This window comes from Diorhabda sublineata, chromosome 6, assembly GCF_026230105.1.
Source record: "Diorhabda sublineata isolate icDioSubl1.1 chromosome 6, icDioSubl1.1, whole genome shotgun sequence".
Taxonomy (NCBI): domain Eukaryota; kingdom Metazoa; phylum Arthropoda; class Insecta; order Coleoptera; family Chrysomelidae; genus Diorhabda; species Diorhabda sublineata.
In genome coordinates, this window is record NC_079479.1 from 2639715 (window position 1) to 2663107 (window position 23393).

The window sequence follows — 23393 nt, forward strand, 5'->3', positions numbered from 1 at the left end:
TAAAAATTTCATAAAACACAATCGACTACATCGATAAACAAACTTAATTGTGGAATTTTATCACGTACAGAGTGCACAGAAACGAAAAGAAAAGGTGGAAATTATAGCTTTTTATTTGTTTTTATAATTTTTGGTGGATGTTATAAACGCATCCACTAATTTTTAGAATCTACCAACTTAATCGTGGAGCATTATCATGTACAGAAACGAGAAGAAAACGTCAAAATTTTAGTTTTTTGTTGTTATAAGAATTTTGGTGGATGTTATAAACGCATCCACTAATTTTTAGAATCTACCAACTTAATCGTGGAGCATTATCATGTACAGAAACGAGAAGAAAACGTCAAAATTTTAGTTTTTTGTTGTTATAAGAATTTTGGTGGATGTTATAAACGCATCCACTAATTTTTAGAATCTACCAACTTAATCGTGGAGCATTATCATGTACAGAAACGAGAAGAAAACGTCAAAATTTTAGTTTTTTGTTGTTATAAGAATTTTGGTGGATGTTATAAACGCATCCACTAATTTTTAGAATCTACCAACTTAATCGTGGAGCATTATCATGTACAGAAACGAGTAGAAAACGTCAAAATTGTAGTTTTTTGTTGTTAAAAGAATTTTTCTGATTGTTATAAACGCATCCACTAATTTTTAGAATCTACCAACTTAATCGTGGAGCATTATCATGTACAGAAACGAGAAGAAAACGTCAAAAAAGTAGTTTTTTGTTGTTAAAAGAATTTTGGTGGATGTTATAAACGCATCCACTAATTTTTAGAATCTACCAACTTAATCGTGGAGCATTATCATGTACAGAAACGAGAAGAAAACGTCAAAATTTTAGTTTTTTGTTGTTAAAAGAATTTTTCTGGATGTTATAAACGCATCCACTAATTTTTAGAATCTACCAACTTAATCGTGGAGCATTATCATGTACAGAAACGAGAAGAAAACGTCAAAATTTTAGTTTTTTGTTGTTATAAGAATTTTGGTGGATGTTATAAACGCATCCACTAATTTTTAGAATCTACCAACTTAATTGTGGAGCATTATCATGTACAGAAACGAGAAGAAAACGTCAAAAAAGTAGTTTTTTGTTGTTATAAGAATTTTGGTGGATGTTATAAACGCATCCACCAATTTTTAGAATCTACCAACTTAATCGTGAAGTATAATCATGTACAGAAACGAGAAGAAAACGTCAAAATTGTAGTTTTTTGTTGTTAAAAGAATTTTTCTGATTGTTATAAACGCATCCACTAATTTTTAGAATCTACCAACTTAATCGTGGAGCATTATCATGTACAGAAACGAGAAGAAAACGTCAAAATTTTAGTTTTTTGTTGTTAAAAGAATTTTTCTGGATGTTATAAACGCATCCACTAATTTTTAGAATCTACCAACTTAATCGTGGAGCATTATCATGTACAGAAACGAGAAGAAAACGTCAAAATTTTAGTTTTTTGTTGTTAAAAGAATTTTTCTGGATGTTATAAACGCATCCACTAATTTTTAGAATCTACCAACTTAATCGTGGAGCATTATCATGTACAGAAACGAGAAGAAAACGTCAAAATTGTAGTTTTTTGTTGTTAAAAGAATTTTTCTGGATGTTATAAACGCATCCACTAATTTTTAGAATCTACCAACTTAATCGTGGAGCATTATCATGTACAGAAACGAGAAGAAAACGTCAAAATTGTAGTTTTTTGTTGTTAAAAGAATTTTTCTGGATGTTATAAACGCATCCACTAATTTTTAGAATCTACCAACTTAATCGTGGAGCATTATCATGTACAGAAACGAGAAGAAAACGTCAAAAAAGTAGTTTTTTGTTGTTAAAAGAATTTTGGTGGATGTTATAAACGCATCCACTAATTTTTAGAATCTACCAACTTAATCGTGGAGCATTATCATGTACAGAAACGAGAAGAAAACGTCAAAATTTTAGTTTTTTGTTATAAGAATTTTGGTGGATGTTATAAACGCATCCACTAATTTTTAGAATCTACCAACTTAATCGTGGAGCATTATCATGTACAGAAACGAGTATAAAACGTCAAAATTTTAGTTTTTTGTTGTTATAAGAATTTTGGTGGATGTTATAAACGCATCCACCAATTTTTAGAATCTAAAAACTCATCTCTCCAACTGCGAACCACTGCTTAGGTAGGAATCTAGCGTAGTCGCCGATAATGCTAATTTCGATGGTAAATAAGATGGTGTCAAATATATCGGTTGGAAGTGAGGATGACGCCAAATAGCGAATGTTTAACTACATAAAACAAATCCAGCCCGAAGTAGAGTTGTTATACCACACTGATAAGACGTAATAACGTCGAAACTAGTCAATGGTTATAAACTCGATAAAGGTCGATTTACATCACGATCTTCATAGAAGATGTAATTCTATATTCGTCGAAGCATCAGCCAGGAAAATAGTCCTTTGAAGAATGGTGGTGTAAAACTTTGACATATTAAATTGGAAAATGAAATATAACTCTTTCAAATTAGCACCAGAGAAGTTAGTTTCTTATTAGGAGACCCCGAATTATAATTAATAGATTACGAGCGTTTTCTTAGTGGGATTGTGGCGAAATTAAACACCAAAGTGTACTAACTCTAATATATTCCCGAGCTTTCGAATACTTATATATTCATCGTTATTCATTATCAATTATTAGGAATGGCATTTAATTTTATGCATGTGTAATATTCTAATATATTTGACAGTCATTTGAAATCAAATGCTTGTATTTGCTAGAAAAATTTCATCTTCTGGGAATCAAATGAACTCCTTTCATGTCGTCTCTGTATTTTAAAAGATTCACAGACAAGAGATGTTTCACAAGGACACCGCAAATATGTTAAATTTTCAAAGACGTATAAAACGCCTCTGTCTCTTCAAAAGCAGCGGAAAGCATCGCCAAGTGATTTATAATATATTCTCGGTGAATAGTTCAAATATTGTCCGTATATATTCACAGAAGGCAAATCCAAATACTACATATTTCATGATATAGAGCATATTTTAATATAAAATAACTACGATATACAAAAATCATTTATTGTAAGTTTTTTGGCACCCGCAGGCCTGTGTAGTGGGTCTTGCTCTAGGTGGGATTATGTTGCACAGCTCGGATTAGCATCTGCCGTCGAATGATCGGTTAGTCAACGATCTTTAGCTTTAAACTGCTCAATTTTCTGGTCACTTGTACTAAATCGAGCATCCTCAGCAGCCGAGGTCCAGATTTGTGGACAATACTGTCTGGATGGACGCATCTGGGTCTTGAAGAGGATTAGAAGCTGTTGCTAGTGCTTTCTTAGCAGTCAGTCAATTCGCAAACATTTTGTATGACTTTCGACGTGGTGTATGACGCTTCGACTTTTGGTGATGATGCACCATCATCACCAGATCGGCATTTTTTCCATTCCATATTTCTTGAGATATTTCGGAACAGAAAAAAGCGCAGATTTTGTTTTATTATCGTATATAAAGTGGCACTTTTGGTGGTTGAATTTCTGAGATATGACCGGCAGTTCCTCCTATATACAGCGTGTAGTTAAAACTTTGGAAAGTAAGTGGAAATAAACACATTTTCTTATAATAGCGTGATAAGTTTTTTCTTTCTTCTAGATAATTTATAGAATGCAAAGATTGATTTAAAAAGTAATAACGTCTTTACACTGAAACCGTTTTCATGTTAAGAGATAATTAAGGTATCCGAAGGCGTAAGAAAGCACACGCACGTCTAATGGACGTCCTGTGGATACCAAACGGAACGTTCATAAAGAATCGGCTACCGGCTAACGTTATGGTGAACCCCAGTGGGGTAAAACCATACATCACATAATGATTTCTTACTTATTGTAAGATTGCTCGATAAATCAACATGATTTCCAATAGTTTGTAAACGATTAGCTTGAAAATAACCTCAAAAACATCATCAACTACAATAGGAAACCGATCCAAACCACTACAAGTAGTTTATTTGAAGTTTAACCGATTTAAATCGATTGAAAATATAAATCTGGGGACTAATACCGAAAAAAACTGGCAAATAACAAACGAAATTGCATTTTTGTTAGTTAAATCTTAAAGCTTCTTGATCCAACAATATGTTATGATCGAGAACCACCCTTTTACTTGTTTACAAGTGATAAAGCCGTTCACCCTATTGCGACAAGGCCAGAACCAGCAAGAAGTGGTCAGTACCTTGAATACAAATCAGCCTGCAGTTACAAAGTGTCTGGTAACTTTAATCGAAGACGTATATCCCGAAGAATCCGAAAGACATGACACATACATCGTCAGCACATTGCTGGGTACTTACTGGTGTTGTTAAAATCCGCCAAAGCTCATAGAAACGCGAAGAGTAGCTGGACAGTTAGAAGAAGACTCCAGGCAACTAACTACAGCTGCTGGTTTGAAATTAACTCCCGCTGAGAAGCTACTCGACGATTTGCCACATCGTCAGCACATTGCTGGGTACTTACTGGTGTTGTTCAAGTCCGCCACAGCTCATAGAAACGCGAAGAGTAGCTAGACAGTTAGAAAAAGACTCCGGCAACTAACTACAGCTGCTGGTTTCAAATTAACTCCCGCTGAGAAGCTCCTCGACGATTTGCCACATCGTCAGCACATTGCTGGGTACTTACTGGTGTTGTTCAAGTCCGCCAAAGCTCATAGAAACGCGAAGAGTAGCTAGACAGTTAGAAGAAGACTCCAGGCAACTAACTACAGCTGCTGGTTTCAAATTAACTCCCGCTGAGAAGCTCCTCGACGATTTGCCACATCGTCAGCACATTGCTGAGTACTTACTGGTGTTGTTCAAGTCCGCCACAGCTCATAGAAACGCGAAGAGTAGCTAGACAGTTAGATGAAGACTCCTGGCAACTAACTACAGCTGCTGGTTTCAAATTAACTCCCGCTGAGAAGCTCCTCGACGATTTGCCACATCGTCAGCACATTGCTGGGTACTTACTGGTGTTGTTCAAGTCCACCAAAGCTCATAGAAACGCGAAGAGTAGCTAGACAGTTAGAAGAAGACTCCAGGCAACTAACTACAGCTGCTGGTTTGAAATTAACTCCCGCTGAGAAGCTCCTCGACGATTTGCCACATCGTCAGCACATTGCTGGGTACTTACTGGTGTTGTTCAAGTCCGCCAAAGCTCATAGAAACGCGAAGAGTAGCTAGACAGTTAGATGAAGACTCCTGGCAACTAACTACAGCTGCTGGTTTCAAATTAACTCCCGCTGAGAAGCTCCTCGACGATTTGCCACATCGTCAGCACATTGCTGGGTACTTACTGGTGTTGTTCAAGTCCACCAAAGCTCATAGAAACTCGAAGAGTAGCTGGACAGATAGAAGAAGACTCCAGGCAACTAACTACAGCTGCTGATTCAAATTAACTCCCGCTGAGAAGCTCCTCGACAATTTGCCACATCGTCAGCACATTGCTGGGTACTTACTGGTGTTGTTCAAGTCCACCAAAGCTCATAGAAACTCGAAGAGTAGCTGGACAGATAGAAGAAGACTCCAGGCAACTAACTACAGCTGCTGATTCAAATTAACTTCTGCTGAGAAGCTCCTCGACGATTTGCCACATCGTCAGCACATTGCTGGGTACTTACTGGTGTTGTTCAAGTCCGCCACAGCTCATAGAAACGCGAAGAGTAGCTAGACAGTTAGATGAAGACTCCTGGCAACTAACTACAGCTGCTGGTTTCAAATTAACTCCCGCTGAGAAGCTCCTCGACGATTTGCCACATCGTCAGCACATTGCTGGGTACTTACTGGTGTTGTTCAAGTCCACCAAAGCTCATAGAAACTCGAAGAGTAGCTGGACAGATAGAAGAAGACTCCAGGCAACTAACTACAGCTGCTGATTCAAATTAACTCCCGCTGAGAAGCTCCTCGACGATTTGCCACATCGTCAGCACATTGCTGGGTACTTACTGGTGTTGTTCAAGTCCACCAAAGCTCATAGAAACTCGAAGAGTAGCTGGACAGATAGAAGAAGACTCCAGGCAACTAACTACAGCTGCTGATTCAAATTAACTCCCGCTGAGAAGCTCCTCGACGATTTGCCACATCGTCAGCACATTGCTGGGTACTTACTGGTGTTGTTCAAGTCCGCCACAGCTCATAGAAACGCGAAGAGTAGCTAGACAGTTAGAAAAAGACTCCGGCAACTAACTACAGCTGCTGGTTTCAAATTAACTCCCGCTGAGAAGCTCCTCGACGATTTGCCACATCGTCAGCACATTGCTGGGTACTTACTGGTGTTGTTCAAGTCCACCAAAGCTCATAGAAACTCGAAGAGTAGCTGGACAGATAGAAGAAGACTCCAGGCAACTAACTACAGCTGCTGATTCAAATTAACTCCTGCTGAGAAGCTCCTCGACGATTTGCCACATCGTCAGCACATTGCTGGGTACTTACTGGTGTTGTTCAAGTCCGCCAAAGCTCATAGAAACGCGAAGAGTAGCTAGACAGTTAGAAGAAGACTCCAGGCAACTAACTACAGCTGCTGGTTTGAAATTAACTCCCGCTGAGAAGCTACTCGACGATTTGCCACATCGTCAGCACATTGCTGAGTACTTACTGGTGTTGTTCAAGTCCGCCAAAGCTCATAGAAACGCGAAGAGTAGCTAGACAGTTAGAAGAAGACTCCAGGCAACTAACTACAGCTGCTGGTTTGAAATTAACTCCTGCTGAGAAGCTCCTCGACGATTTGCCACATCGTCAGCACATTGCTGGGTACTTACTGGTGTTGTTCAAGTCCGCCAAAGCTCATAGAAACGCGAAGAGTAGCTAGACAGTTAGAAGAAGACTCCAGGCAACTAACTACAGCTGCTGGTTTGAAATTAACTCCCGCTGAGAAGCTACTCGACGATTTGCCACATCGTCAGCACATTGCTGAGTACTTACTGGTGTTGTTCAAGTCCGCAAAGCTCATAGAAACTCGGAGAGTAGCTGGACAGATAGAAGAAGACTCCAGGCAACTAACTACAGCTGCTGGTTTCAAATTAACTCCCGCTGAGAAGCTCCTCGACGATTTGCCACATCGTCAGCACATTGCTGAGTACTTACTGGTGTTGTTCAAGTCCGCAAAGCTCATAGAAACTCGGAGAGTAGCTGGACAGATAGAAGAAGACTCCAGGCAACTAACTACAGCTGCTGGTTTCAAATTAACTCCCGCTGAGAAGCTCCTCGACGATTTGCCAGTTAATTGAACCGACGAACGATTGGGCTCCGTTCTGATGTTAAATCTAAGCAGAGTTTGCCTGCATGGTAGCGATAGAAGAGGACGAGTCTTCAGAAGACCTGGACAAAAATTCGCGTAGAGTTATTTTTAGAGGAGGTTTTTGAATGGTTTAGGTAGGTGTTTATTGGAAGCAAAAACCTAGTCGATAGTGAAGAAACTCATTCGCGAGGTGTCGTCTAAAGAGTGGAGAAAGAATGAGGAAGAGACGCCAGTCAAAGGGAAGACACCCAGGGTGTCTGGGACAGACGGGGAGTGCTGTACGTTAACTTCCTAGGATCACAAGGCTTATAAATGCTCCATACTAACCTAACACGCGTTATTATCGAGAAGGAGGATTCCAGCGCGAAGTATTTTTGTAAATATTTTCGATATGAACCGCCCTAGTAGTATTAGTTAGCGTCCACCCATTTACTTCTATTTTTCTTGCGATTTCAACTTTTTTCTGATCGACTTGAGATACATCAAGATGAGCGTGAATTCGTCGACATCAGGAAATTTAATCTTCTAGTTATTTAGACGGATATTCGCATGGAATTCTGCGATATTTCTTAGCAAATATGTATTTCAATTTGAGATATATCACTCCACATCTACCTAATGCTAAGTGATTGGTGATACACGAATGGAGATTGATTGTATTTTAGAGCTGCAAAATTAGAGAAATAAAAATTTTACGTAGGTGGTTCAGGAAATGGAAATGAATTATAATATTTAGTCTTGGATGATTCGGTGTTGACTTTGGCGCGTCGTTTCGGGGATTGTATTGCGTAAACCAAAGTAAATTGGGGTGTAAGATCTTCTCCCAAACCGTCTTCTGCGATTTTTAGTTTATCTGATATTATTTGAATCGTTTATCTATATACAAGCTGTGTATTTAATAGTTATGGTTACTCAATAGTTCAATTTTGCTCCATTTTTGTGACGATAAATACTTTACAATATAAAAAAGTGCATAATCATTTGCCGCAAAGAATAGGCACCGACAAGGAACTTATAGGAATGACGAATACAGACTTTTGGAACTTCTGATCGAAGGGAAAATCGATGGGAAACGTGGTCCTGACAAACGACAGGTTTCATGGCTGAAGAAGATCCAGAGACAGAAAGAAAACTTTGCTGGGGTTATCGCCAATCTTGATAAGAAGAATGCTTTCAAAACGATTCATTATTGGATACCTTTTTCAACAATTCTACATCATTTCCCTTGTACTATACCATCAATACCGATCTTGAAAACATTCTAAAGAAGGATTGAAGCAATTTGATTGAGTATAATGAAGCAAAAACTCGGTCTTCTGTTTGTTTATTATAATCCCACTTATTGTTAGAGCGCTGTGGTTCCAAAACCTACTCTATAGACAGTCGTGGCTGATGAACTCTGTCTCCAGACGCCCAGAACTTATTGGGAGTTATTCTTTTGGAGAACTGCAAGTCTGTAAGCTGCTGGGCACGATAAAACGTAGGAAAACAGCATACCTGGGGCATGTGGTACGGAGCGAGCTTCAACTTTTGATCGAGGGAAAGATAGAGTGAAGAAGGAGATTGGGCAGGAAAAGGATGTCACAACTCCACAATATTAAAGTATTTTTTGCTATCTTACAAAGTTTCGTATAGAGAGATAACTATTGACGAAATATTTTTGAGAAACTGTCTAAGTTGAATTTTCGTTATTTGAATAAATAATTTATTTACAAAATATAAATTATTCATAGTAGCCACAAAAGCCTTCTGGCACTTTCTCGTTTCGCTATTTTCCACTAACTGAATTTCGGTCGAACGTTTAATTGCCTTTTGATAAAGTAGAACCGCACACGGAAGCCGAATATTTGGTAATCGCAATTAACATAAGGCTAAATATTTAAATAATTCCTATTCTGATGATGAATTTTGATTAAATATACACTGGGGAGTTTCCTCCTCTGTAGAGCAGACTCTGTATGCTATATTTCTGCTAAGTTTAGCGTTTTCAGATGTCCGTTGAGGTATTTTTAGGTTGTTCTTGCTTGGGTTGTTACATTCACCAGATCTTCTCCGGTGATTGGCTTCCTATGAGTGTCTTTGCCTGTCTCGACCCCTGCAGATTATCGCAGGACCTGGTTGAATCCTTATCCAACTCCAATGTTTTCTCTATTCTTCTGCAGCTGATATAGCTCTTCCAATATCAATTGCAAATTAGGAAAATCCTTGCTGACAATTTTGTTTGATGTGTTTGATCATTTAGAGAGATGCACTCAATTGTAGTCTTACTTGGAACTTGGAAAAAAATCATTATTATAACTCGTTAACTTGACAGACGAGTAAAATGTAAGGAAGTTCGGTTTAAACTGGGTACCAGACGTGAACTGGGCCCTTTTTGTACCCTATCCATTCGTCCAACGAAATTTTAAAGCAAAAACCATAATGGTAAATAAATAATTATCGCAGACTGTCCCTGTCAGGAATATTTCGAAGAAATTGTGTATATGCAGCTGATACAGCTCTTCCAATATCAATTGCAGATTATGAAAATCCTTGCCGACAATTTTGTTTGATGTGTTTGATCATTTAGAGATGCACTCAATTGTAGTCTTACTTGGAACTTGGAAAAAAATCATTATTATAACTCGTTAACTTGACAGACGAGTAAAATGTAAGGAAGTTCGGTTTAAACTGGGTACCAGACGTGAACTGGGCCCTTTTTGTACCCTATCCATTCGTCCAACGAAATTTTAAAGCAAAAACCATAATGGTAAATAAATAATTATCGCAGACTGTCCCTGTCAGGAATATTTCGAAGAAATTGTGTATATACAGCTGATATAGCTCTTCCAATATCAATTGCAAATTAGGAAAATCCTTGCTGACAATTTTGTTTGATGTGTTTGATCATTTAGAGAGATGCACTCAATTGTAGTCTTACTTGGAACTTGGAAAAAAATCATTATTATAACTCGTTAACTTGACAGACGAGTAAAATGTAAGGAAGTTCGGTTTAAACTGGGTACCAGACGTGAACTGGGCCCTTTTTGTACCCTATCCATTCGTCCAACGAAATTTTAAAGCAAAAACCATAATGGTAAATAAATAATTATCGCAGACTGTCCCTGTCAGGAATATTTCGAAGAAATTGTGTATATACAGCTGATATAGCTCTTCCAATATCAATTGCAAATTAGGAAAATCCTTGCTGACAATTTTGTTTGATGTGTTTGATCATTTAGAGAGATGCACTCAATTGTAGTCTTACTTGGAACTTGGAAAAAAATCATTATTATAACTCGTTAACTTGACAGACGAGTAAAATGTAAGGAAGTTCGGTTTAAACTGGGTACCAGACGTGAACTGAGCCCTTTTTGTACCCCAACTTATATAAACCATAAAAATTTGAGTAGCTTTATCAATTAATGTCAGTTTTTCGGCTCCGTGAATAATCCACAGCAATCCCTTTCGCGATTACTCGATAAATGGAAAATTTATGAATCAAATGAATCTTATCGAGCGACGCCACTGCTTATCGCAGGCTGTCTAGCTCGAATATTTCGAAGAAAATGTGTACATACGCCTTCAGACAGCTTCGGCCAATAGAAATGCATTTATGTTTACGATTCGATGTTTTCATTGGTAAACAGTGGAGATGATGAGTCCACGTGGACTGACGGTTTGTTAGATTTTATACGGGGAGTAAACATTATTTTGTCTGCCCCTAATTTAGCGAATCTATTACAAGGTAATAGCCAGTTTGGTTTTCTGAAGCTTGAAGTTCAAATTACTGAAGTTTTGAAGTATATTTGTCCACTAGAGCATTTCGAATGTTGAAATGTTGTTATAGGGGAGGTTTTTTTATTAAAAAGAATCGTATAGATAAAATTTTTAACGTGGAAAAGATATAAAACAATAATTATGACAATGGAATGATTAGTACAAAAATTTCTGAACGACTCGACGGTTCTTCTACTAAATGCAATTACCGATTAACGACTACTTCCTCTTTCCGGAAATTCTGTAAAACCCTTATAGGAGATATCCGATGTTTTTTGTACTGCTTATCGTATTTTGTTGATATACGTCTCCGTTAGCGTTATCCTAATCTTCATCGGTCGTTGTTGACGTAATTCGAAACGGGGTAGTTTTATATATTTTAGAAACACACCAATAAAAGATTTTCCTTTTTTTTTTTAATGAGAAATTATTTTCTGTCCGTCTAACTTTTATGTTCGTTGATAAGTTTTGAAGTTTCGTTAAAGAAAAAGGAAGCAAAAATCGATGATAAGATCTAAGCTCTCACTTCCAGTCGACCTGAACGTTGGGTTGTTGTCTTTGAGAAAAAAAAACTTGATGCGAAAAATTCGACAGTGAACTTTTAATTTACATTCAAGTATATTTCGATGGATGATTACACATGTATGTATGAAGTGTGTTTTAGAAAATAACTAACTACAATACCAACTGAAGTCATTCAAAATAGTAGTAACTTTTAGAGGGACAACCTGTTCAATCTAAACGTAGGAAAAATGGATTTTTCAATCGATTTTTTAACAAAAAGTTACTCTTTGTTTAACTCGATAAAATTTATGGTTTAGGAGATATTTAGATTTTTATATCGTTGTTATAATAAATAAAAATCATAAAAAGCATTGAATATCTGGATAACGGTAGGCCCTAAATGCATAAAAATAGAAAAAAACGGGTGGTTCTATTTAAAAAAATAAAGAAATTTGATATTTATGAAGTTGAACTTTGAACACTTTTTATACATACCCTGTATAAAATAAGAACATTTTAAACATAGATTCAAATACCTCTGACCTTGCTTAAAGCAATCGAATGGAAACTATTTTCGTATCTTTAAGGGTATCCTCGTAAAAAAATAATTTATAAAGGTCTGTAACGGTCAAATTTTTTTTTAAAAAAATTAATAACTCAAAAAGTATGCGTTTTCCGAAGAAAGTTTTCGAGCACTGGAGTGTCCCAAATACTGCTTAACAGATAGTGCGTTGTCTTGGTGCAAAATCGGACCGTTTTTCACGAACTAGGTCTCGCAGTGTTGCCAAAACTGACAAATAGTATGTCTGGTTGACAGTCTGATCTTCTGGAAATCATTCAGTCATCAAAATACTCTCTCGGTTTTCAATAAAGCGCTTATACCACTCAAAAATATGCGCCCGAGATAGAGAATTGTCCCCTTAGATCTCTTGCAACACTTTATACCACTCAGTCAGTTTTTTTTTTTAATTTAACGAGAAATTTGAGATTGATACGTTGCTCCTGTCGGTCAAAATAAAATTTAGACCACACCTGCATCTGTAAAAATTTACAGAAATTATTTATTATCTGGATAACGGTAAGGTCTAGGTATAGGGAAGGAAATGAATTTGCCTTATTTTTTACCACTGAATGCATTAGTATAGAAAAAAACCGGGTGGTTCTATTTAAAACAATAAAGAAATTTGATAGTTGTGAAGTTGAACTTTGAACACTTTTTATACATACCCTGTATAAAATAAAAACATTTTAAAAATAGATTCAAATACCTCTGACCTTACTTAAAGCAATCGAATAGAAACCATTTTCATATCTTTAAGGGTATCCTCGTAAAAAAATAATTTATAAGGGTCTACAACCAGGTCAAATTTTTTACAAAAAAATTAATAATCCAAAAAGTATGCGTTTTCCGAAGAAAGTTTTTAGACGAAAGTATACTAAAATTCTACATAGATTTCAAAAATGTATTAATATACAGGGTGTTCTATTTGAAATAACAAAGTTACAGTAGACTTCCGGTAGAACCTGAAATCTTTGAAAATATTTTAGTTTAAAAGATTGTATCTAAAAACCTAAACGTAGATATTTTCGTGATTTTACTATAAGTATTTTGTCATAAGTATTTTGCCATATACATATAGTTTTAACTCGTCGTAGGACATCCTGTACACAGTTTGTTTGTAATTACTTATTACCTGATATTTAAGGATAAGTTGGTAAAAGTGAGGTTATGTACGTAAATTTAGTTTGTGCTAGAATCCAAACCGTATAATGTTATTGTAGTATCGTTGTTTGGAATCTTTTAATAAAAAATTTGTTCCAAAATTGTTGCTTAACGTGTGTATTTACAAACTTATTTACATTTTTTTTTTCAAATCATATCGTGGAGTATTGTTTTAGGTTTGTTTTCCCAGTCACGCGAAAAAACGTAGACTTCACAAAATTCTAAACGCGTTTGGAATATTTATTTTTAATTCGTGCTATATTTGTATAGTATATCGTATACAAGTGAAAGGCAGTTATTATTATATTATTGTGTAGAGATGAGTTTGTTGAAAAAATAAGTTTTTTATCAATATTATTAGTGATTAATATCGAAAAGGTCGATCAAAATCAGTTGACATGTCGAGAAACGTCGATGTTGTACGAGACGCGATAAAAAAATTGGATGTATGTGCATTGACCTAGTTTTTCGTCTTCTTTTTCCATGAGTAGTGACAGAAGAAGCAAATATCCATCTCTCATCTTGACTGTCTGATTCAACAAACGTTTTCTTGTAAACTGAACAGCTAACTGAGCTATGCATTGTCCTCCTTTTTCGTCTTCTTTCAAAGTTGGTGATTTTCTTCTTGCTCTACTGTTTGCTGTTTCGTCAGCCACATTAACGACTGTTTGTGCAACGTTGTCTAATAAGGACTTTACTATTTAAAACCAAAAAGTTTGGGATGGTCTAAAACCTTAAAAACAACTTCAATTTTTAAAAAAACGCTGGTAGTTCTTGTTCACGATATCTTGATGGAAACAATTGAATCAAAAGAGACCTAAAATGGAGACTATTTAGCAACAAAAGCATATAAAAGGAAGTAATTGAATAATTCGACACCAAGCACCGACACCGTAGACAATTTTGTAAGTTTCTTTTTCCCAAAAAGACATATCGCCAGTTAAGTTCTGGTTTATGTCAGTGAGTAGATTGCCTCCTATCTCCCCATAGTTTTTGTGAGCATCCGATTGGTTTTCTTCTTCTTCTCCATGGTTTATTATCTTGGTTTCATCTTTAGTTAAAAAAATCGTATCGTCCGAAAACCGAAACGTAGAAATTTTCATGATTTAACTATAAGTATTTTCTCCAAATACAGATAGTTTTAGCTCGTCGTGGGACACCCTGTATTACAAACAAAAAACCATCCAATTTTATCTTTCTTTTTCCGAATCTTCAGTTTTTACATTAGTTTGCCCTGGAACATAATCTGTTTCTTTCAAATAAGCTCCGAAAGCTAAAAGTTGTGATCGAAATTATAGAGCAGTAAAACCTTAAAAATCGAGTTTGAGCTATCAATGAAGAGTCTGACTTATGTTCAAAACCCATGAATAACCTTCCAAAAAGTAGAAAATAAAGAATTTTCTACCCAAGAAAGAGCAGTAAGACTTGTATATGAGCAAATACAGAGTCGGGGTTATCGTAAGAAACTTAGCGTACTTCAAATCAACAAAAAAGGGATGATAGGCTCAGTATCAAAGTTTACCTTTTATATAGATAGATATTCTTGTGAATTATTAATAATAATTGTTCATTCTTCAAATTCTCGAACCCCTTATACGTTTCTCTAATCTAAAAACAGATTATAGAGAATTTCACAATAAGTTCCGATTAATTTAAACCTGAGCAAACAATTAAAACTGATCCCTATGATATAATGCATCGAACGCTTTTCTATTATATTAAATTATAATATCAGACATTGAATTACTCTTATAATGACCTTTATCAGTCTCAAAACAGTCGATTCGAGGAATTAGTGATTTTGAATAATCCCCTAAATCTTAATTTATTTAGACTTATCGGCTACATACACGATTGGATAATTTCCATTTAACTTCAACTTCAATTTTTCAAAAAACGCTGGTAGTTCCTTTTCACGATATTTTGATGGAAACTATTCAATCAAAAGAGACCTAAAATGGAGACTATTTAGCAACAAAAGCATATAAAAGGAAGTAATTGAATAATTTGACACCAAGCACCGACACCGTAGACAATTTTGTAAGTTTCTTTTTCCCAAAAAGACATATCACCAGTTAAGTTCTGGTTTATGTCAGTGAGTAGATTGCCTCCTATCTCCCCATAGTTTTTGTGAGCATCCGATTGGTCTTCTTCTTCTTCTCCGCGGTTTATTATCTTGGCCATTCTCTCCGTAAGTAATATAACAACAAACTGTTTTCATTTCGTGTTATTGTTGTATTTCTCTATGTTTTTCAATCATAGTGTATCTTGCTTTCATTCTCAGCATCCTCATCTCAGTTGTACTTTTTGTTAAAGATATCTCAGCTTTGTGAGTCTGGTTTTACACATATTTTTTTGTAATAATTGTAGAGAATGTAAGAGGTGTCGTCATGTGACGACGGTTTGTTATTACTTCCAAGAACCCAACTCAGATTCAAACAAACATCTTTGTAGTTCTGAGTGATACAAACGAATTCTCTAAACTTGTAGCTGGTAAAGCAAAAAATACATCAATGGACATACTGGACATATTAAAGTTACTAAGATGCCGATTCGATTTGAAAGGAAAATTATTCAGGTACGAAATATGATTTGGATATTTAGAATTGGAAATATCAGGCTATGATGACATAGAGGAAGAGGTTAGAAGACAAATAACAAAGTCATGAATATTATAAGGCTGTTGATATGGATAAATAGAAATAAAATAATTGTGTTATTACCTATTTCCAGTTTGCATCGCTGGGGCTCCTCTATTATTGTAATTTTTCGTAAATTTCTCTCAGCTTGTCACGTAATGAAACGCGGTCCACCAAGTGCCTCTTTCAATGGACCAAATAAAAAATAGTACGCGTTCATAGTTAGTTCTTCAGTGGTAAAAACATGTCGCAAAACACAGCTGTATAACCTTCGTTTTAACTGGAGCGTTTTCATCATTTCCTTCACACCACTGCAGGAGCCGCGTTCCAATGTGTGAATTTCTGCACAAGCTTCAGGAGTCTTCGCGAATGTCAATTATCTTTGACGAATAATGGTGCGTTGCGCAACATAAACTGGTAAATCCTATTCTTTACGCTTTGTAACGGACCAATATAAGATCCAGTGCAATCACGTTTAGGACACTAAATTTTTCGCGCGTTTATTTAAAAATTCCGGCTTATATTTGAACCACCCTCGTAAATATAGTTATTATATTGTTTCTAGAGTATTCTGGTTAATTTTATTTGGCAGTTAAGTGACATTATATCAAAATTTAAATGGAAATTATCCAATCGTGTATGTAGCCGATAAGTCTTGGATACTTTGAGATAAATTAAGATTTAGGGGATTATTCAAAATCACTAATTCCTCGAATCGACTGTTTTGAGACTGATAAAGGTCATTATAAGAGTAATTCAATGTCTGATATTATAATTTAATATAATAGAAAAGCGTTCGATGCATTATATCATAGGGATCAGTTTTAATTGTTTGCTCAGGTTTAAATTAATCGGAACTTATTGTGAAATTCTCTATAATCTGTTTTTAGATTAGAGAAACGTATAAGGGGTTCGAGAATTTGAAGAATGAACAATTATTATTAATAATTCACAAGAATATCTATCTATATAAAAGGTAAACTTTGATACTGAGCCTATCATCCCTTTTTTGTTGATTTGAAGTACGCTAAGTTTCTTACGATAACCCCGACTCTGTATTTGCTCATATACAAGTCTTACTGCTCTTTCTTGGGTAGAAAATTCTTTATTTTCTACTTTTTGGAAGGTTATTCATGGGTTTTGAACATAAGTCAGACTCTTCATTGATAGCTCAAACTCGATTTTTAAGGTTTTACTGCTCTATAATTTCGATCACAACTTTTAGCTTTCGGAGCTTATTTGAAAGAAACAGATTATGTTCCAGGGCAAACTAATGTAAAAACTGAAGATTCGGAAAAAGAAAGATAAAATTGGATGGTTTTTTGTTTGTAATACAGGGTGTCCCACGACGAGCTAAAACTATCTGTATTTGGAGAAAATACTTATAGTTAAATCATGAAAATTTCTACGTTTCGGTTTTCGGACGATACGATTTTTTTAACTAAAGATGAAACCAAGATAATAAACCATGGAGAAGAAGAAGAAAACCAATCGGATGCTCACAAAAACTATGGGGAGATAGGAGGCAATCTACTCACTGACATAAACCAGAACTTAACTGGCGATATGTCTTTTTGGGAAAAAGAAACTTACAAAATTGTCTACGGTGTCGGTGCTTGGTGTCAAATTATTCAATTACTTCCTTTTATATGCTTTTGTTGCTAAATAGTCTCCATTTTAGGTCTCTTTTGATTCAATTGTTTCCATCAAGATATCGTGAACAAGAACTACCAGCGTTTTTTTAAAAATTGAAGTTGTTTTTAAGGTTTTAGACCATCCCAAACTTTTTGGTTTTAAATAGTAAAGTTCATATTAGACAACGTTGCACAAACAGTCGTTAATGTGGCTGACGAAACAGCAAACAGTAGAGCAAGAAGAAAATCACCAACTTTGAAAGAAGACGAAAAAGGAGGACAATGCATAGCTCAGTTAGCTGTTCAGTTTACAAGAAAACGTTTGTTGAATCAGACAGTCAAGATGAGAGATGGATATTTGCTTCTTCTGTCACTACTCATGGAAAAAGAAGACGAAAAACTAGGTCAATGCACATACATCCAATTTTTTTATCGCGTCTCGTACAACATCGACGTTTCTCGACATGTCAACTGATTTTGATCGACCTTTTCGATATTAATCACTAATAATATTGATAAAAAACTTATTTTTTCAACAAACTCATCTCTACACAATAATATAATAATAACTGCCTTTCACTTGTATACGATATACTATACAAATATAGCACGAATTAAAAATAAATATTCCAAACGCGTTTAGAATTTTGTGAAGTCTACGTTTTTTCGCGTGACTGGGAAAACAAACCTCAAACAATACTCCACGATATGATTTGAAAAAAAAAATGTAAATAAGTTTGTAAATACACACGTTAAGCAACAATTTTGGAACAAATTTTTTATTAAAAGATTCCAAACAACGATACTACAATAACATTATACGGTTTGGATTCTAGCACAAACTAAATTTACGTACATAACCTCACTTTTACCAACTTATCCTTAAATATCAGGTAATAAGTAATTACAAACAAACTGTGTACAGGATATCCTACGACGAGTTAAAACTATATGTATATGGCAAAATACTTATAGTAAAATCACGAAAATATCTACGTTTGGGTTTTTAGATACGATCTTTTAAACTAAAATATTTTCAAAGATTTCAGGTTCTACCGGAAGTCTACTGTAACTTTGTTATTTCAAATAGAACACCCTATATATTAATACATTTTTGAAATCTACGTAGAATTTTAGTATACTTTCGTCCAAAAACTTTCTTCGGAAAACGCATACTTTTTGGATTATTAATTTTTTTGTAAAAAATTTGACCTGGTTGTAGACCCTTATAAATTATTTTTTTACGGGAATACCCTTAAAGATATGAAAATGGTTTCTATTCGATTGCTTTAAGTAAGGTCAGAGGTATTTGAATCTATTTTTAAAATGTTTTTATTTTATACAGGGTATGTATAAAAAGTGTTCAAAGTTCAACTTCACAACTATCAAATTTCTTTATTGTTTTAAATAGAACCACCCGGTTTTTTCTATACTAATGCATTCAGTGGTGAAAAATAAGGCAAATTCATTTCCTTCCCTATACCTAGACCTTACCGTTATCCAGATAATAAACGATTTCTGTAAATTTTTACAGATGCAGGTGTGGTCTAAATTTTACTTCGACAGACAGAAAAAATTCCGACTGAGTGCTATAAATTGTTGCAAGAGATCTATGGAGACAATTCTCTATCTCGTGCGCGTATTTTTGAGTGGTATAAGCGCTTTATTGAAAATCGAGAGAGCAAATCAAAATTCAAGACAAAATTGATCGTTTTTTTTTTCAACATTAACGGTATTTTGATGACTGAATGATTTCCAGAAGATCAGACTGACAACCAGACATACTATTTGTCAGTTTTGGCAACACTGCGAGACCTAGTTCGTAAAAAACGGTCCGATTTTGCACCAAGACAACGCACTATCTGTTAAGCAGAATTTGGCACACTCTAGTGCTCAAAAACTCGCCGTACACACCAGATTTGGCACCGTGCGACTTTTTTGTTTCCGAAGACCCGATTTGAGTCGATGAAAGCGGTAAAGCAAAAAACGGCTGGACTCCTGAAGCCCCTCATCAAAGAAGACTTCCAGCACTGCTTCGATCAATGGAAAAAACGTATGGAAAGGTGTGTGGCGAGGGGAAAGGAATATATTGAAGGGGAGCATTCGAATGTAGAATAAATTTTATAATAAAACCCTTTTTTTGTAACCAATCTCATTATTTAATAGCCAGTCCTCGTATATATATAGTATATTTCATATATCACAAAAAACAATATTTCGTTTCAATTTTCGTGCAGATTTTATATATAATAAAATAAAATAAAAATAATTTAATGAATCAGTGTATATTTCAAAATTGGTATAACTAATTATTTTTATATTTTTATTTGAATTAAAAACCGTTATACATATAATAAAAACAACATAAAATTCGCGGTTCTTTTTGAAAATATCTATTTCAAACAACATGCTATTATTAATAAAAATATTCACCTGTTTTCTTTGCACCCCCGTATTTGTTTTTTTTTTGTTTTGTTTTGACGTCCCGGCGAAACTACGAAATGTGGGCGTGCCAGAGCAACAAACGCCGCTGGAATCGCTTCGAAACCGTTCCACAACAACGACTGAAAACAAGAAAATTTTACTTTGCCGATCTCCTCTAGTTTAATACCAGCGCAGGCCCCATTTCGCTCTGCCATCATTCGTTATTTAATAATATCCCGGACGTTATTAGAGATGCCACAGAGTAAATTTTCTACTCTTAACTTTTATGGAATAACTGCAGTTTTTATGATTAAATTTTCGACGAGGCTCGAGGTTTTCCCCGCTAAAAACATATTTAATCACAAAAACTTTTGTTTACAAATAATATACATTGAAATTACAACCAAGAACTTCACACCAAACAAGTCTATTTGAACAATTAGCATAGAAAACAAATCAATATAAAAACAAGTTTAATTGTAGTAGTTTGAAATATCTCCCGAATTTTTAACAACACGATTTTCGAGTCTATTTTATCGAAGAATGAGTCGAGTGTATAAAGACACCTTCATCATCATCAAATGATGTTCAAGATGAGCAGCAACTTCACCAAAAGCGAATTATCGATGCAGTTTCCGCTTCAGTGTCTTCTCTGCACTCGCTGGGTTCCAACAATGTTAACCGGCAACCACAAAACTCTCCGTAGAGCTGCAGTTTTCGAGTCTCTCGATCATTACAACCTTGCTGAAGAAGATTGCATTGAGACAATTGATTAGACATGAATTCTGTATGACACAACCGAAATCACAACAATGGAAACACACAAATTATCCAACTAGACCCACAAAAGTCGAACGAACCTTCAACAGATTACGACAATTGTTTTTTGGAACCAAAACGGTTTGTTGCTCGTACAGTTCGTGCAGCATGAAACTCTCTGTAACGTTCTGTAACCCAACGACTTCTTGAAACATTTACAGTTCCTACCTAGCACCTTGAACTGAAGCAGTGCTTTTGGAAAGAAACACTTCGAAATAATCGAGCTTGAAGAAACCGAAACTATCGTCTAATACAGAAGTTATACCTAACCAACTCGTCGAAACTTCAGATCTAACTATAGAAATTCAAGTAAACTCCTAGTGTGGAGCTTTCCGTGGACCCCCGGCAGCGCACGTGGACCCAACGACTTCTTAAGACATTAAAATGGAACAAATTCGATTGCCATACAGTCCCTACCTAACACCGAGTGATTTTCCTTGAACTGAAGCAGTGCTTTTGGAGAGAAACACTTCGAAATAATCGTGGAGCTTGAAGAAACCGAAACTATCGTCTAATACAGAAGTTATACCTAACCAACTCGTCGAAACTTCATATCTAACTATAGAAATTCAAGTAAACTCCTAGTGTGGAGCTTTCCGTGGACCCCCGGCAGCGCACGTGGACCCAACGACTTCTTAAGACCTTTCAATGGAACAAATTCGAATTACCATACAGTCCCTACCTAGCACCGAGTGATTTTCCTTGACCTGAAGCAGTGCTTTTGGAGAGAAACACTTCGAAATAATCGTGGAGCTTGAAGAAACCGAAACTATCGTCTAATACAGAAGTTATACCTAACCAACTCGTCGAAACTTCAGATATAACTATAGAAATTCAAGTAAACTCCTAGTGGACCCCCGGCAGCGCACGTGGACCCAACGACTTCTTAAGACATTTAAATGGAACAAATTCGAATTACCATACAGTCCCTACCTAGCACCGAGTGATTTTCCTTGACCTGAAGCAGTGCTTTTGGAGAGAAACACTTCGAAATAATCGTGGAGCTTGAAGAAACCGAAACTATCGTCTAATACAGAAGTTATACCTAACCAACTCGTCGAAACTTCATATCTAACTATAGAAATTCAAGTAAACTCCTAGTGTGGAGCTTTCCGTGGACCCCCGGCAGCGCACGTGGACCCAACGACTTCTTAAGACCTTTCAATGGAACAAATTCGAATTACCATACAGTCCCTACCTAGCACCGAGTGATTTTCCTTGACCTGAAGCAGTGCTTTTGGAGAGAAACACTTCGAAATAATCGTGGAGCTTGAAGAAACCGAAACTATCGTCTAATACAGAAGTTATACCTAACCAACTCGTCGAAACTACAGATCTAACTATAGAAATTCAAGTAAATTCTAGTATTTCTTTTTGTTTGATTATCCTGCTTTAAGCGACATCTTTGCAAATAATTTCTTTCTGTGCGTCTTTGATATTGGCAACTTATCTTCTCACCCCATTTATGAAATTGACAACCTAATATACCACCCCGAATCATATGCCCTTGCTTGTACCTGTCCCCGAATCGATGACTCATTTTTGATTAACCCCAAATTTTATCTCACAGCTATAGGGAGACGCAAGACACGTTACGGGGCTAAATTTGCTCAGAAATTTCATTTATTATGTCTACCAGGGGGTGAAGTAAAAAAATTTGACTGTTCGGAATGAATTCTTGTTAGAAAAAATGTGGTGTCCGAAGAAATTGTGTAAAAAAAATATTTTTATGTGGAACACGATCTTTCTGGAATGAATTTGTTTAGTAGGTAAAATGTAAACAAACCGCAGAGCCGGACTAGGTTCTTTTGGTCTTCGTCGAATTATTACTCAGTTTTATGTCAATTATAATAATTTAGAACCGCCAGACAAAATATTAAAAAAAAGTTTTTTATCTACAAAAATCGCGTTTTATTTCATACAACAACGATTTTCATAAAAATTTGGAATAAGGTTATTGACCTCTATTTCAAAGTCAACTTTTCCCTGGTGGTGGATGTCACCCCTTCTCGATGGGTTCATTTAAAATAAGATAAATTGTTAGTTTTCAGACAAAAAAACACCTTTTGAATAGATTTTTCACGAGTAACTGGAAAAAACCTGGAAAGCTAATAAAAAAAGTGTGTATTTATGTTTCTGAATCTTGGTTTTAGTCTGAAAATAATTTGATAAAGACGAAACATCTATCTTTCAAAAATTATTTAAGAAAATTAATTTTGAAACAGTAGAGACCTAAAATCAAGAATATTTAAAAACATAAACATATCAAAAGGTCTAAGAAATAAGAAATTAAGAGAAAATTTTATATTTATTATATATACAGAGCCAATACAAAAAGAATTATCGCTTGTTGAATGTTGATTGGTATTTTGAAATGTCGAATTGAATAGTTCTCCGTAATAAAAACCAATGCATTTCACAGGGAAAACAAAAAAACACTTTTTGTCATTAAAAATACTCACTCTCCACCCAGGGGTGTCTCTTAAGGGCGGAAACTGATCAATTACATTAAAAATTGTCACCCGACGTCCTTTTAACTGATATAAAGACGATTTTCATTGATAACACGCTCCAATCTTAAAATTTTGTAATCAAAGTTTTCACTAATCTAACCCAATCTAACCTAATCTAACCTAA

At 35.5% G+C, this 23393-nt stretch overlaps 2 protein-coding genes across 2 annotated transcripts in view; one reads left to right on the plus strand and one right to left on the minus strand.

The window, feature by feature from the left end:
- LOC130446026 (uncharacterized) overlaps window positions 1–23393 on the plus strand; it is a 75221-nt gene that overhangs the window by 28619 nt on the left and 23209 nt on the right. The gene's annotated exons all lie outside the window — the stretch shown is intronic.
- The window catches only part of LOC130446027 (uncharacterized), a 60286-nt gene that overhangs the window by 28236 nt on the left and 8657 nt on the right, over window positions 1–23393 (minus strand). Inside the window, exon 4 of the mRNA XM_056782008.1 lies at window positions 19947–20077. The gene's annotated coding sequence lies outside the window, so the exon portion shown is untranslated. The remainder of the gene's footprint in view (window positions 1–19946; window positions 20078–23393) is intronic.